The sequence below is a fragment of the Camelina sativa genome, chromosome 12, assembly GCF_000633955.1.
Source record: "Camelina sativa cultivar DH55 chromosome 12, Cs, whole genome shotgun sequence".
NCBI lineage: Eukaryota > Viridiplantae > Streptophyta > Magnoliopsida > Brassicales > Brassicaceae > Camelina > Camelina sativa.
The window spans coordinates 18812172-18825483 of record NC_025696.1 but is presented as its reverse complement, the minus strand read 5'-3'; positions in this window follow the sequence as shown (position 1 = coordinate 18825483).

Here is a 13312-nt window from a genome sequence, read left to right as displayed (position 1 = left end):
ATACAAACCAAAAAACGGGTCCAATACGGGTATCGGTAGTAGTTTCTAGGCCTACATATTAGTAGTTTAATATGAATCAAAATTCACCATATAGTACTATATTATATAACATGTAAATGAATGATACAACATAAACATAATATTAACAAATAACAAAATAAAAAAAATTTCCCGCGCTACCAGTGCGGGTTATTATCTAGTCAAAAAGTTAAATTGAGATTTTTAACAACCACTTCAATACGGAGTTTTATTTTATTTTATGGATTTTGCCAAATTTATATAATTCACGGATTTGAACATTGTATCATATACGGGGTTGAAATCACAGTATGAAACTGAGTAATTTAATATAAAATATATAAAATAAATCAAATAAAATTTCTACTATTATTTTATAACTAACGAATTACAATAAAATTTACGCAAACATTTTTACGTGCTCTATAATAATAATAACTATCTAGTCTTATATTATTTTTTCTTGTAATCTTCATACAATCTATACTAGTATTTTTGCAGCAGTTTTTGCTCAAAAATACTAATAAGGAAAGTTTTAGCAATTAATGCTACTAATGCAATTAATTCTGTCGACCTCTATCAATTTTATATGGACCTCTTAGTATTTTATGGGCCTCTTGATGATTTATAATTTAAAGGCCTCCATTTATTTAGGTTGTAGATAAAACAATGTCCAAAATTTCATAGGACCCACGAAAATATACTCTTTTGCTAATAATCTAGACAAAATTTCCGAAAAATGAATTTGTAGACAAAATTTCCGGAAAATTACATTGCAATAACTACGACATTAATGATATTCTCAATTGCCAAAATAATTCTGAATACAAATGAGTAGACTCTTGATTTATCAGGCATTCAAACTTTAAGAACTTTTATTTGGTTTATTTCGGTTCTTTATTTAAAGATTTTTAAAAGGTTAAATATGAAAATTGTTTAAAACTTTTAAAAAGTTAAATATGATAAATATTATACCGTAGATACACAATAAATATTAAAAGTTAAGATGATATAGTGTGAGTTAAAATATCTCGAGACGAGGTTATATAGCGGGACAGGTTTTATCGATATTTATATAAATTAAAAATATCAGTAATTCGGTGTTACACGGGTAAAACATCATTTCATTATTTTGTTAACACTGTCAGTATCAGAGAATAGACATATCTAATTAAATTTAAATAAATATTATATAAAAAATAAATTATATTGCGGTATTATATGGTTTATTTAACAATTTTTATATAATTATAACATCTTTAACCAACAAATAAAATTTATTATTTTAATATTTTAATTATATATAATTTTGCCCGCGGTATACCGGGTCCTAATCTAGTATCCCTCTTAAAAATGGACCGAAAGGATATTAAAAAAATGATGCAGTATATATATATATATATATATATATATATATATATTACATGTTTTCTGCATGATTTAAAGAAAAGTATGTTTTTTTAATAAAAAAAATCACTTATTTACGATTTTGTCATCATATATATTATCTTTGTAAAATTAAGCTATCTGCCTAAATATAACCATACATATATATCTTATCAATAATATATTTATATATTCGGTAGATTTATTGATGGTCCATCAAAATTTTGAAACACTCTTATCAGTATTTGGCATCAGGTCGTAAAGTTATATTCACATTTATGAAAAATGTGTTTTTTGACATACGTGTTTGTTGGCTTGAAGTAGGAATGTTGAAAAATGTGTTTTTGACATATGTGTTTGTTGGTTTTAAAGTAGGAATGTTGTGCGTTATGGTGGTGGTTAATTATATTGGTGTAATGTGAGAGGGACATTTGTTTTTTTTTTCAACCACATGCTACCTTTGCATTCTTGAGAGCCTAACTGACGATCAAAAATTTAATCATATTATACACGTACTGTGGGTTACAGACAGAGCCGGCACAGAGTATTTATGGGCCGCAAGTCCAAAAGTTGTTAAAATTTTTTTTTTAAAAGATTAGTTGAAAAACAAGGGAATAGAGGGGCCGAGATTCGAACTCAGGTGCAGACCACTAATAAGTCACTACTTTTACCAGCAGACCAAGGGAAATTTCTAAGAAAAACAGGCCGATTAATTACTATATTATCTAACGGCCGCAAGCACTTGTTTGCCCTGCTTGTACTCATGGCCGGCTCTGGTTACAGACCAGAATATAGGATATGGAATTGAACGACGAAGGATGGAATTAGTCAAAAGTTAATCTGTTAACTATAATTATTTTGAAAAGTGGTGAAATGTTGACATTTATTTATGGTTTATGGCTAATATCACTTATAATTTAAACAGCATGAAATCACTAAAACAATCATAGTAAAAAAACCATTCATTTCCTATGATTCTATATCTCCTATATAATAAAACGGAAGTACACAACCTTTTTTTATAGACTATATAATTTTTATAAGTTGGTTACAAAATAAATTATAAATTAAATATAGGTTGGTTCACAAAAAAGAATTAGAGATTAATTTGGTCAATCTGTGGGCTATATGAATACATTTAAGAATATTCCAAAGAATCTTCTTAAAGAGAATATTTCAATGATTTATACAATTTATAAAATAAAATCTTTAGTATTCCATGTATTGTTACAAAATATATATTTTTAGGTATAAAAATATATTGTTAAACGTTAAAAAATAAAATCTTGGCAATTTATCACACTTAATCGTGATTTTCAAGATTTTATTGTGCAGTTGAAAATAAAATTTTACCTAAGCACNCAATCAACATAAAATGAGTATTTTAACTTGTTTCCTCATCTCTGACCATATGTATTTCTGAAGAATCATTTGATCATGTTATTACTTAGTAGTTAGTGATATCATTATGCTTGTTGTAACCGACTCACGTCCTCATCTGTGGTAGTCCTTCAATTCCATTGGGATAGCTTGACTCGGAGCTACTCTAGACCGCAGATTCAGTCTTGCTCATTTTACATAGGTCAAGCAGTTCATTCGTAAGTTAATCAAAAACTAATAAACCGTCCACTTCGGATATTATGACGAAAAATGATGAGTANATATTTTATTCTAAAATTATAATATAAATAAAAGAAATTTCAATCTATGATTTAGCACGGATCCTAATCTAGTTAGTCATATTATATATATAGTGATATATTTATGTTTGTGGGATCTCACATAAGTGATAACTGATAAGTATTTTGTATTTACTATTTACCCACTGATAGGATAGGTATAGGTTGAACCCAATCTTTATAGATGTCAAACAACTTGAAAGTGAGTGTTAGCTACATATATATAGATCTCAACTATTACTGGCTTGTGGCCAACCACTGGGTTGAGTTATTTTTTTTTCCTTTTCAAAAATCTTTTAAATACTTATATGTGTGTGTGTATATGTATATATATATATATATCAATATTGGGTGACTTATCTTAAATCCATGAACGTTCCCGGCCGTAAATAAAAAAATGCAACTGAAAGATTTTTTTTTTTATTAGTAAAATGATAGTGAACAGTCCTACCTATTCATCAATATATGCCGCAAATCCATGCAATGCATAATGGCGATAATATAAGACACCAAAGAAAAAAAAAAAGAACAGTCAGTAAAAAGAACAGTCTTTAAAGATAGCAAAAACTAATATGGAAAATTGAAAGAATTATATAAAAATACGGAAAAAAATTAAAGTACCCAAAGTAATACATTTGGAGCGAAGTAAAAAAGCACATTCTTCTGGCATAAAGGAGCTCCATGCTAAAATCATAGTGTCGACCAAACATGCCGACTGCAAAAATCACTTGCCTACATGCCACATCACGTGACATAAACACATAAGAAAAGATTTCCTTCGTTATAAATTTTTCTTCGTAAGATAACATATTAAATTTTTCTTCGTTGGTACATAAATTATTATAAAGTTGCTTGTCCAATAAACAAAAAAAAACTATTATAAAGTTGATAGTTGAACTTTTAGTGGATGACAGGTTCCTTGATACTTAATGACAGATTAGTAAACGACTACCAAATAAATAACTATCTACATTTTGATTGTTAAGTCAAGATCCTCTTTAAATGCTTCTCACAAAATGACCATAAGAAAAGGACAACGTACCAAAGTCATTATTTAGCTCAATATGCTTGTACCGTGAATCATATTATATTTCCTCTCTTTTCTAATAATCTATGATCCCGTGTATAATTTTCCGTATAAATTAACAAATTCACTTAATTACAATATATATATATATATATATTATAAATATTGCTTCGATGAATTATATGGTTTTTACATAGTAGACATCTATTTTAAGACTACAAAAAAATTTGTATTGAATTTTTCGTCTTATATTTGTTCTCTTTAAAAAGTTATCTATTTAAGAATATTAAGATGGAATAATATATATATATATATATATATATATTTATATCTATATCTCAGTCGAATAATTTATTGGTGATTAAAAAACTAATTGAAGTTACAGTATCAAAATATTTTAAACGTATTTTCAAATGTCGACTATTTTCCACAAAAAAAAAATGCATATTTTTTCCTAAATATCCATCTCGAGTTGAATATTAACCTATCCTGAAACCGAACCTTAATAAAGCAATATTTTCGATAGTGAACTTAGCTATCCCAGGTTTTTTATTATATGTCCCATTGTCAAAACGTCCCATATTATATCGAAAATAGTTTAGATGGCCATTACTAAATCTTTGGAAAAATTGACAACATACAATTTCTTTTTTTGGGTTCATCTCATTAGTTTTTTCTTCTTTTTTTGAAGTATGAATATTATTTCCAAGATATCCAAAAATGGCTAGTTTCGCACTTTGGTTTAACAAATTAGCTTACATGCATGCATTGAAACGTTCAAGTGTGGAAATCATCTCACTTATATCCAACCAAACAACTGAAAATGAATTGATGTACAACCCGAAATCTTTTCTATAGAAATCGTTTTTTCATAGTTAAAAAGATGGCAAATAATCAAAAGTTCTATTATATAAGGACCCTATGTCTTATCAAAACATTTAATTACAGTTCTATACTTCTATATATAGGTTTGACCTCCAAGCAATCAACATAAAATGAGTATTTTAACTTGTTTCCTCATCTCTGACCATTACTCATCATTTTTCGTCATAATATCCGAAGTGGACGGTTTATTAGTTTTTGATTAACTTACGAATGAACTGCTTGACCTATGTAAAATGAGCAAGACTGAATCTGCGGTCTAGAGTAGCTCCGAGTCAAGCTATCCCAATGGAATTGAAGGACTACCACAGATGAGGACGTGAGTCGGTTACAACAAGCATAATGATATCACTAACTACTAAGTAATAACATGATCAAATGATTCTTCAGAAATACATATGGTCAGAGATGAGGAAACAAGTTAAAATACTCATTTTATGTTGATTGCTTGGAGGTCAAACCTATATATAGAAGTATAGAACTGTAATTAAATGTTTTGATAAGACATAGGGTCCTTATATAATAGAACTTTTGATTATTTGCCATCTTTTTAACTATGAAAAAACGATTTCTATAGAAAAGATTTCGGGTTGTACATCAATTCATTTTCAGTTGTTTGGTTGGATATAAGTGAGATGATTTCCACACTTGAACGTTTCAATGCATGCATGTAAGCTAATTTTTTTTTTTTTTTCAAAAGAGATACCATTTATAATAAGAGTACAGCAGGAGCATTGCTTCTTACAGAGAGGATAATATTAGGTAGATAAAGCGTAGATAAAGCTATAATCGTAACTAAATAGTAGGTTAAAGAGAGAGCCGATAAAAAATTAGACTGGTTGGAAGTTCGAAAACCAAATGCTGAGGTAGGTGTCTTGAATTGAGCTTGGTGGAGTGATCCTATCTTCTTTGTCGAGACCTAGGAGACGTCTTCTTAGGATGAGTTGTATCTCCTTGCACATCGTGTCCTCTGTCTTGAACGAGTTGGAGTGTAGCCTGGTGTTCCGTTCCATCCAAAGACTATAAATGATAGCCTGGAAAAGAAGCTTGCAAATCACATTGAGTTTACGGTTTCTAGTTGGGGATTTGATCCAATTGAGATAGCCCTGGAAGTTGACAGCTTGCGGAGGATCCAAATGCGCAAAGAATCCCCTCCAAAGGACGCTTGAGTAAGGGCAAAGAAAATAGAGATGGTCCCTTGATTCCTCTCCTACTTGACATAGTAGACACGCCGCTGGGACTGACAAATTCCAGTTCCTCAACCGGTCCCTTGTTGTGAGCCTGTTCTGTACCGTGAGCCAGGACAAGAAAGCCATTTTGGGAATGCTTCCCTTAAACCAAATCTGGCTGTGCCAAGGAACCACCGGACCAGTAGGATGAAGGTGACGCCAAGTTCGCATAGCAGAGAAGGTACCACTGGTATGATATGAGTTTAGCTTCCACGAGAAGACATCAATCCCCACCGCAGAGATAGGAGGGTCATGAGACTGTATACAGGATCTGAGTAACTGGATTGCAGGATTCCTCCCCCTCGGTAAGATCCATGCCCCATTGGAAACAACATCCGAGACCTTAGAGAAAAGTCCAATGCCTGATAACCGAGGTCCGTATTCCCCGATCACCTCTAGTAGCGATCCTAGTCCTGTCCAATTATCATGCCAGAACAGGGTATCGTTTCCAGAGATAACCTCACAGTGAATAAAAGGTCTTGCCAAGGCTCTCAACTTGGTCAACCTCCGCCAGATCCAACTCCCTGCTGACCTGAAATCCACTGTCCAGAAACTCCTCGACCTAATCAGATGTTTTTTCACCCACGATACCCAGAGAGAACCCGCTTGTGCAAAGATCAACCAGATAAGCTTCAGACCAAAAATCTGATTCCAATCAACAAGTCTTTTGAGTCCTAAACCTCCAGCTGACTTAGGGGTACAAACCACATCCCACGAAACTTTGGCTCCACGAGCAGAGTCTGCTACCCCTTTCCACAGGAAGGCGCTGCAGATTCTTTCCAACTCCTCTAGGCACTTATTTGGAAGCATGAAGATGGAGGCCCAGAAAATAATAGTGCTATTGATGACTGACTTGAGCAATTGTAGTCTGCCTGCAAACGATAGATGTTTATGAGTCCAACCCGCGATACGCTCTTTAACCTTGTCAATGAGGGGCTGATAGTCGGAGGGAGAGAGTTTTTGCGTGATAAGTGGCACTCCCAGATAGCGAACAAGGAGAGATCCATGAGTTAGGTTCTGACATGAGGCCATCTCTCTAATAGTGTCTCTGTTATTCCCATCCAGGAAGAGACAGGACTCTGCAAGATTAACACCCAAACCAGATTGCTCCTTGAATTGCTCCAGGACTTCAAGAATGGCAACGAGAGAATGTTCTGTACCATCGAAGAAAACAAGGAGATCGTCTGCAAAGCTGAGGTGAGTTATTAAAGGGTCCGCACACTGAGGATGAGGACGAAGTCTACCCTGATTTGCCGCTAGGTCGAGCTGTTTGGAGAGAATGTCCATGACCAGAGTAAATAGAGGAGTAGAAATAGAGTCTTCTTGTCTTAATCCTTTTTTTCCCGGGAAGTAACCGATGAGTTCTCCATTCAGAGCCACAGAGAAGGATGGAGTAGTAAAACACGTCTTGATCCAGTTAATGAACATCATAGGGAGATCATAAGCCTTGAGGATGTTGATGAGGAAATCCCAGTCTACATTATCGAAAGCCTTGGATATGTCTATCTGAAGGCAACCTCGTGAGATAGGTCCATCCTTGTTAAAATCAGCTACAAGCTCTGCGGCAAGGAGAACATTTTCGCATAGGAGCCTCCCTTTAATGAACGCGACCTGATTCCTTTGTACCGCCTTATCAGTAAACATCTTAAGTCTCCTGGCCAAAATTCTGGAAATAACCTTGTAGATAGTGTTACAATAAGATACGGGTCTGAAATCACCCAGCTTCTCTGATGTCACCTTCTTGGGTATGAGGGCAAGAATTGTGGCATTGACCTGCTTCAAAAGCCTCCCTGTTTTGAAGAATTCGGTCACTGCATTAATAACACTTGGCCCAACTCTTGACCAAGAATGAATGAAGAAATCCGCTGTAAAACCATCAGGTCCAGGCGCTTTATTTTTTGGGAGAGAAAACATTGTTGAAGTTACCTCATCTGGTGTAGGAATAGCAACCAGCTTAGAACAGAGGCCATTCGGGCATCTGAAGGGAGTCAGATCCTTGATTTCCTCTATTGATAAGCGCCTTACTGATTGATTCTTGGTGCCAAGGAGTTGCTGATAGTAGTCAAGAATCAACTCTTTAAGCTGGCTCTTCTCAGTTATCCTCTCATTTTCCTCGTTCAGAAGGGAGTAGATGCGATTCCTTGCCTGATGAGCTTTGACAGATTTGTGAAAGAAACTTGTATTGGAATCTCCCTCAGCATACCATCGAATTCGCGACTTTTGCCTCAAGAATGACTCCTCAGCAGTAGACAAAAAAAGCCATTGCCTACGTAATTCCTTTTCTTCAAGAAATAGAGCTTGAGAAGGCTGCGAAAGAAGCTCATTCTGAATACGAGTTAGGGAGTCATGCGCTTCAGCTGTTCTTTTCTGGATGTTGCTAAAACTTCTCTTGTTTAGATCTTTACAAGCCAGCTTAACCGCCTTGAGTCTCTGACAAATATCAAACATGTCTGTGCCCCTCATCACTGGTTGAGTCCATGCATCCTCAATAATAGAGTCATAATCCGGATGCGTGGTGTAGAAGGAGTAGAACTTGAAAGGAATTAGCCTTTTTTCCAGATCATTGGAGATTGTGATGAGAATCGGGGAGTGATCAGAGCCCCCTGGGGAATCAAAGAGTGCATTAGAATGAGGGAAACTAGACATCCAAGATTCATTTACCAATGCTCTATCCAACTTCCTGGAGATGGGATTAGTAGGTTGACCATTGTACCAAGTATGCTTAGCTCTTCTGCTTGTGAGATCATCCAAGTCACAGTTAGCAATGCAGTTCTGAAATTCTGCCATTCCTTGTAATGGGAGAGTAAAGGGATGGAGGAAGTAGTGGTCTTGCGCATTCAAGATTTGGTTAAAATCCTCCAATAGTATCCAAGGGTGATTTTGCTGGCTCCTATAACGATGGATCTCTTCCAAGGATCTCCATAGGTCCCTTCTTGCAATAACACAGTTCCGAGCATAAATGAAAGTAACAGAGAAGGATTGATTTGTCGAAGGATCAAAGACTCCACAAGATATTAGTTGATCAGTTTTCTTGAAGATGAAAACTTGAATAGAAGGATCCCATATTACCCAAACTCTACCGTTTCTTGCCTCCTCAGAGTAGTTTGCTTCGAACCTCCAGCCAGGAAAATTACGTGCTAAGATAGATACCGCATTCACTTCTTGTACATGAGTTTCCAAAATGCCTCCTAAAAGAGGTCTTTGAGACAGAGTCCAACTCTTGAGTTCCTGCTGTCTTTGAGTGGTGTTTAAACCCCGAATATTATAGCAAAAAATCTTCATCATCATTGGTGGGTAAAAAGAGTGAAAGCATAGCTTTCAAGAGTGATGATGAGCACGACCCTTCCCGCTTGGTCGCGCACTTATGGAGTTCTTCTGGTGTTTAAGCTGTCCCTTCTTAGTGTTATTTACCTTCACTGGAGCCGAGGTTCCAACTGCAGCAGAGGCATGAGATGTTTTGGACGAATCAAGGGAGGCTTCATTTTTTGAGGCAATAGTCCCATGTGCAATTTGGCTACTTCTCCTAACTTCCTTTAGCCTTATGGGAGGGACTTCCTCACCTTCTCTGCGTGGTTCCGTGACTAAAGCAGAGTCACTCTTTGTCTCTGTAACTGAAGCCTGAATCCTTGGAGATTTTGATCTTCGCTTGACAACTTGCCAGTCTGTGGGCGTATCACTTGGGGAGTCAATATACACATGAGAAGCCAATTTTTTAGCTGTCGTGTGAGTCTTGGTCGTTGGTTGCGGTTGAGGGGTTTCATCCATTGATGGTCCGGTTGTCTTCTGAGTAACAGGTGGGACTGTGACGACATTAGTTTTATCATGGGGGGCTTTTGGAATGCTGGAGGCCAACTGAAGAGGAGGGTTAGAGCAAGATGGTACATTCGGGCAACGGTGATATAAGTGTCCGAATTCACCGCAGTAGTCACATTTAGGTGGAAGGCGGGGGTATTCAACCCAAATACGGACCTCATTCCCCGCGTCATCTTCTACCAGAACTGAGTGAGGAAGAGTCTTCTTGAGAAGGATTTCAACCTTGATTCTCGTATCAACCGATAATGGAGGCAACTGATGCTTCTCGGTGTGAAGAGGCTCTCCAATACCCGAAGCAATAGTGCTCAAGCCTGGTAGAGAATAGAGTTGTGGAGGCACATTCTTCAGTATAACCCAGATGGGCAGAGAGATTAGCTTAACCGGAGTGAGAGATGCAGTGGGAGACCAGGGCGTGACCGTGAAAAGGCAGTTGCCTGCTTGCCAACAGCCGACCTCAATAGCCCATTTACGAATTGCTGGAGAGGGGATGTAAATGAGGACTAAACCATTTGGGAGACACCTTATATTGATTCGACCTTCTTTCCCCCAAATGGGATTTAGGTCTACAAAGATTTTACCAGCAGGAGGAGGATTGCCGTGGAAGTGAGCGACGATGTGGTCCTTCCAAGTGTCCGATGCTTTCAGAATGACTGAGGTAGGAGCTCTAACTCTCGAAGTACCATCGTCAGAGAAGGATGGTTGAGCAGCCTTGCTTAGGTTCCGAAGACTCGGATCAAATCTAGCCGCCCATTGGAGTTGAGTGTCATCTATCACAGGCGGGGAATCTTCCGAAACTTGGGAAATTAAAGCAGAGTCGGAATTGTTGAGATCCTGTGGAGGTTGCTGATCTTCCGGACCCAGAAGGGAGGGATCTGGTGGCGTATCAACAGTCTCTGCTACGACGGAAGAGGAGGGATCTGGGGGATCAGTACTCGGCATTGGGGCAGAAGAAGGTAGAGAGGAAAGAGGGGGATAGAAATTCTCGTCGGCGGCGTGAGGCCACACCGACGGCGGCAAGTTTAAAAAACTAGGTTAAAATCTATTACTGTTTTTGCATGTAAGCTAATTTGTTAAACCAAAGTGCGAAACTAGCCATTTTTGGATATCTTGGAAATAATATTCATAGTTAAAAAAAAGAAGAAAAAACTAATGAGATGAACCCAAAAAAAGAAATTATATGTTGTCAATTTTTCCAAAGATTTAGTAATGGCGAGATGTCTCTGTATCGTTTCGTGATTTATTTGACAATCGAAGATTTTTCCTTACAATTACTCAATCAAGACTTTTGAGCCAATTCTAATGTATATGTAAGATTTAAATAAGTTAGTACTTGACGTTTTGTTTTCGGAAATGCTAGTTTTTTCATAATATTTGTCCGTTCCTCTTAGATTGAAGTGAATAATTGTAATTGATATTTTGGGCTGACCTTGGACTTTAAGTGTTTCTTCCCTTTCTCTTTAAGTACAAAAAGTTGGTATGCAGATCTTTTGACTTATATGTGCTCACAAATCAAGATGAATTTCAACTTTTCCTTTTTTCATGTCAATATCTTAGTTCCAATATAATAAAAGTGGAGCCACGCCGATAAATCTCATATTAGTATAATGTAGTGACTTTCTTTTTTTCTCGAATGTGTGTGGCTCCTTGAAGAAATAACAAAACATCTTATAAAGAGGGATGTCCATTTGAGCTTTCAAGATGATAATATATCTTTTCTAATAGCTAGTAGTGTCTGAACCTGAGAAAGTGAGAATGTTATGTTTATATACAACCCCATCCCCGATTTTAATTTCAACTTTTTATTTCTCTGCCCGATTTGAACTTTGGATCTTAAAGAAATAATACTTTCACTTATAACGGGATAAGTGGAAGTTTATTTATTTATTTTTGGTTATATGTTACAATATACATGGTTTAATTATTAATATTCACTTTTTGAAGTCAAGTGGAGATTTAACTGCAATAATTTTTGCTCAAGCTGTCATGCAGATTAAATGGTAGAGATGTATGATGTGGGATCATAACACTTTTGTGAGATAGAGCAGGAATGATTATAAAGGAGACTATGGCTTTCAAATGGTTATGGTTTTGAGAGCGTACATGTATTATGTTATGTATAGATTGATGAATGGGAAGCTTGACATGCTTCAGTCAAAGACAGTAGTAGTCAGTAGCAACTAATAAGTGTGTTATTAAATGTTCGTAGGTCACCTACAGTTTTTTTTTTAAGTCACCTATATAGGTTTATGAAGTCTAAAAATGTTATTGATTTCTTCTTAGTAAGAATCTTACTATATACTATATTAATTGAGAAGCACAAAATTAAAAATAACTTTAGAATGTGTAAAAAATTAAAAATTGCCATTAGAAATTGTTAAATAAAGGATAAAACTGTTGAAGGTATAAAAGATAATTAGTAATTATTAAAAATTAAATATTAAATATTAATCAACCAAAATCTCCGGGTTACATGGATAATCAATCCATGTAAATTAAATACAGAAACCAAAAAATTGAAACTAAAAAAAATTTCCTTAACAAAATATTTCTTAACAAAAAAAATCTCATAAGATACATCCATTAAGTTATTGACCAATTAATCTATAAACTATTTTGTAACCAATGTATATTTAATTTATATAACCTATTTTGTAACCAACTTATAAAAATTATATAGTCTACAAAAAAGGTTTGTACTTCCGTTTTATTATATAAGGGATTAAATTTGTTGAAAAAAAAAAGGATTTAGAAATATCTATTCGGTTAAACAACTAAGATTTTTTAATGATATAATATCATAAATATAATATAATTTTATACAGTTTTTTTAGGGTGACAACAAAAAGTAAAACAAAAAAATAAGAAATCAGATATTTTTAAAGATTTTTTTTTAATCGACTGCAATATATTATAAGAGAAAGGTTCAAAAACAGAGCAACAAGAACAGAGCAGCAAAACGGAGGAAAGAGAGCAAAAACCAATACAAACGAAAAACTCAAAGGCTCAGAACTAAGCTCGACTATCTCGAGCAATCTGCTCATGTAACCAGGCAGGACCACTCATAGCTAGATATGATTGAAACCGACCATCTCGTGTAACGCTCCTTGCAATCGACCGCACCACTTCATTCGATTTCGAAGATGCGAGATGAAAAGATACGACCTGCATTTGACTAACAACCTGACCAATTTTGTATAATATTGAACGGTACTTAGGCCAATCTTGCGGTCTCTCAATAGCACGTGTTACTGCTCCACAATCAGTCCATACTTCACACG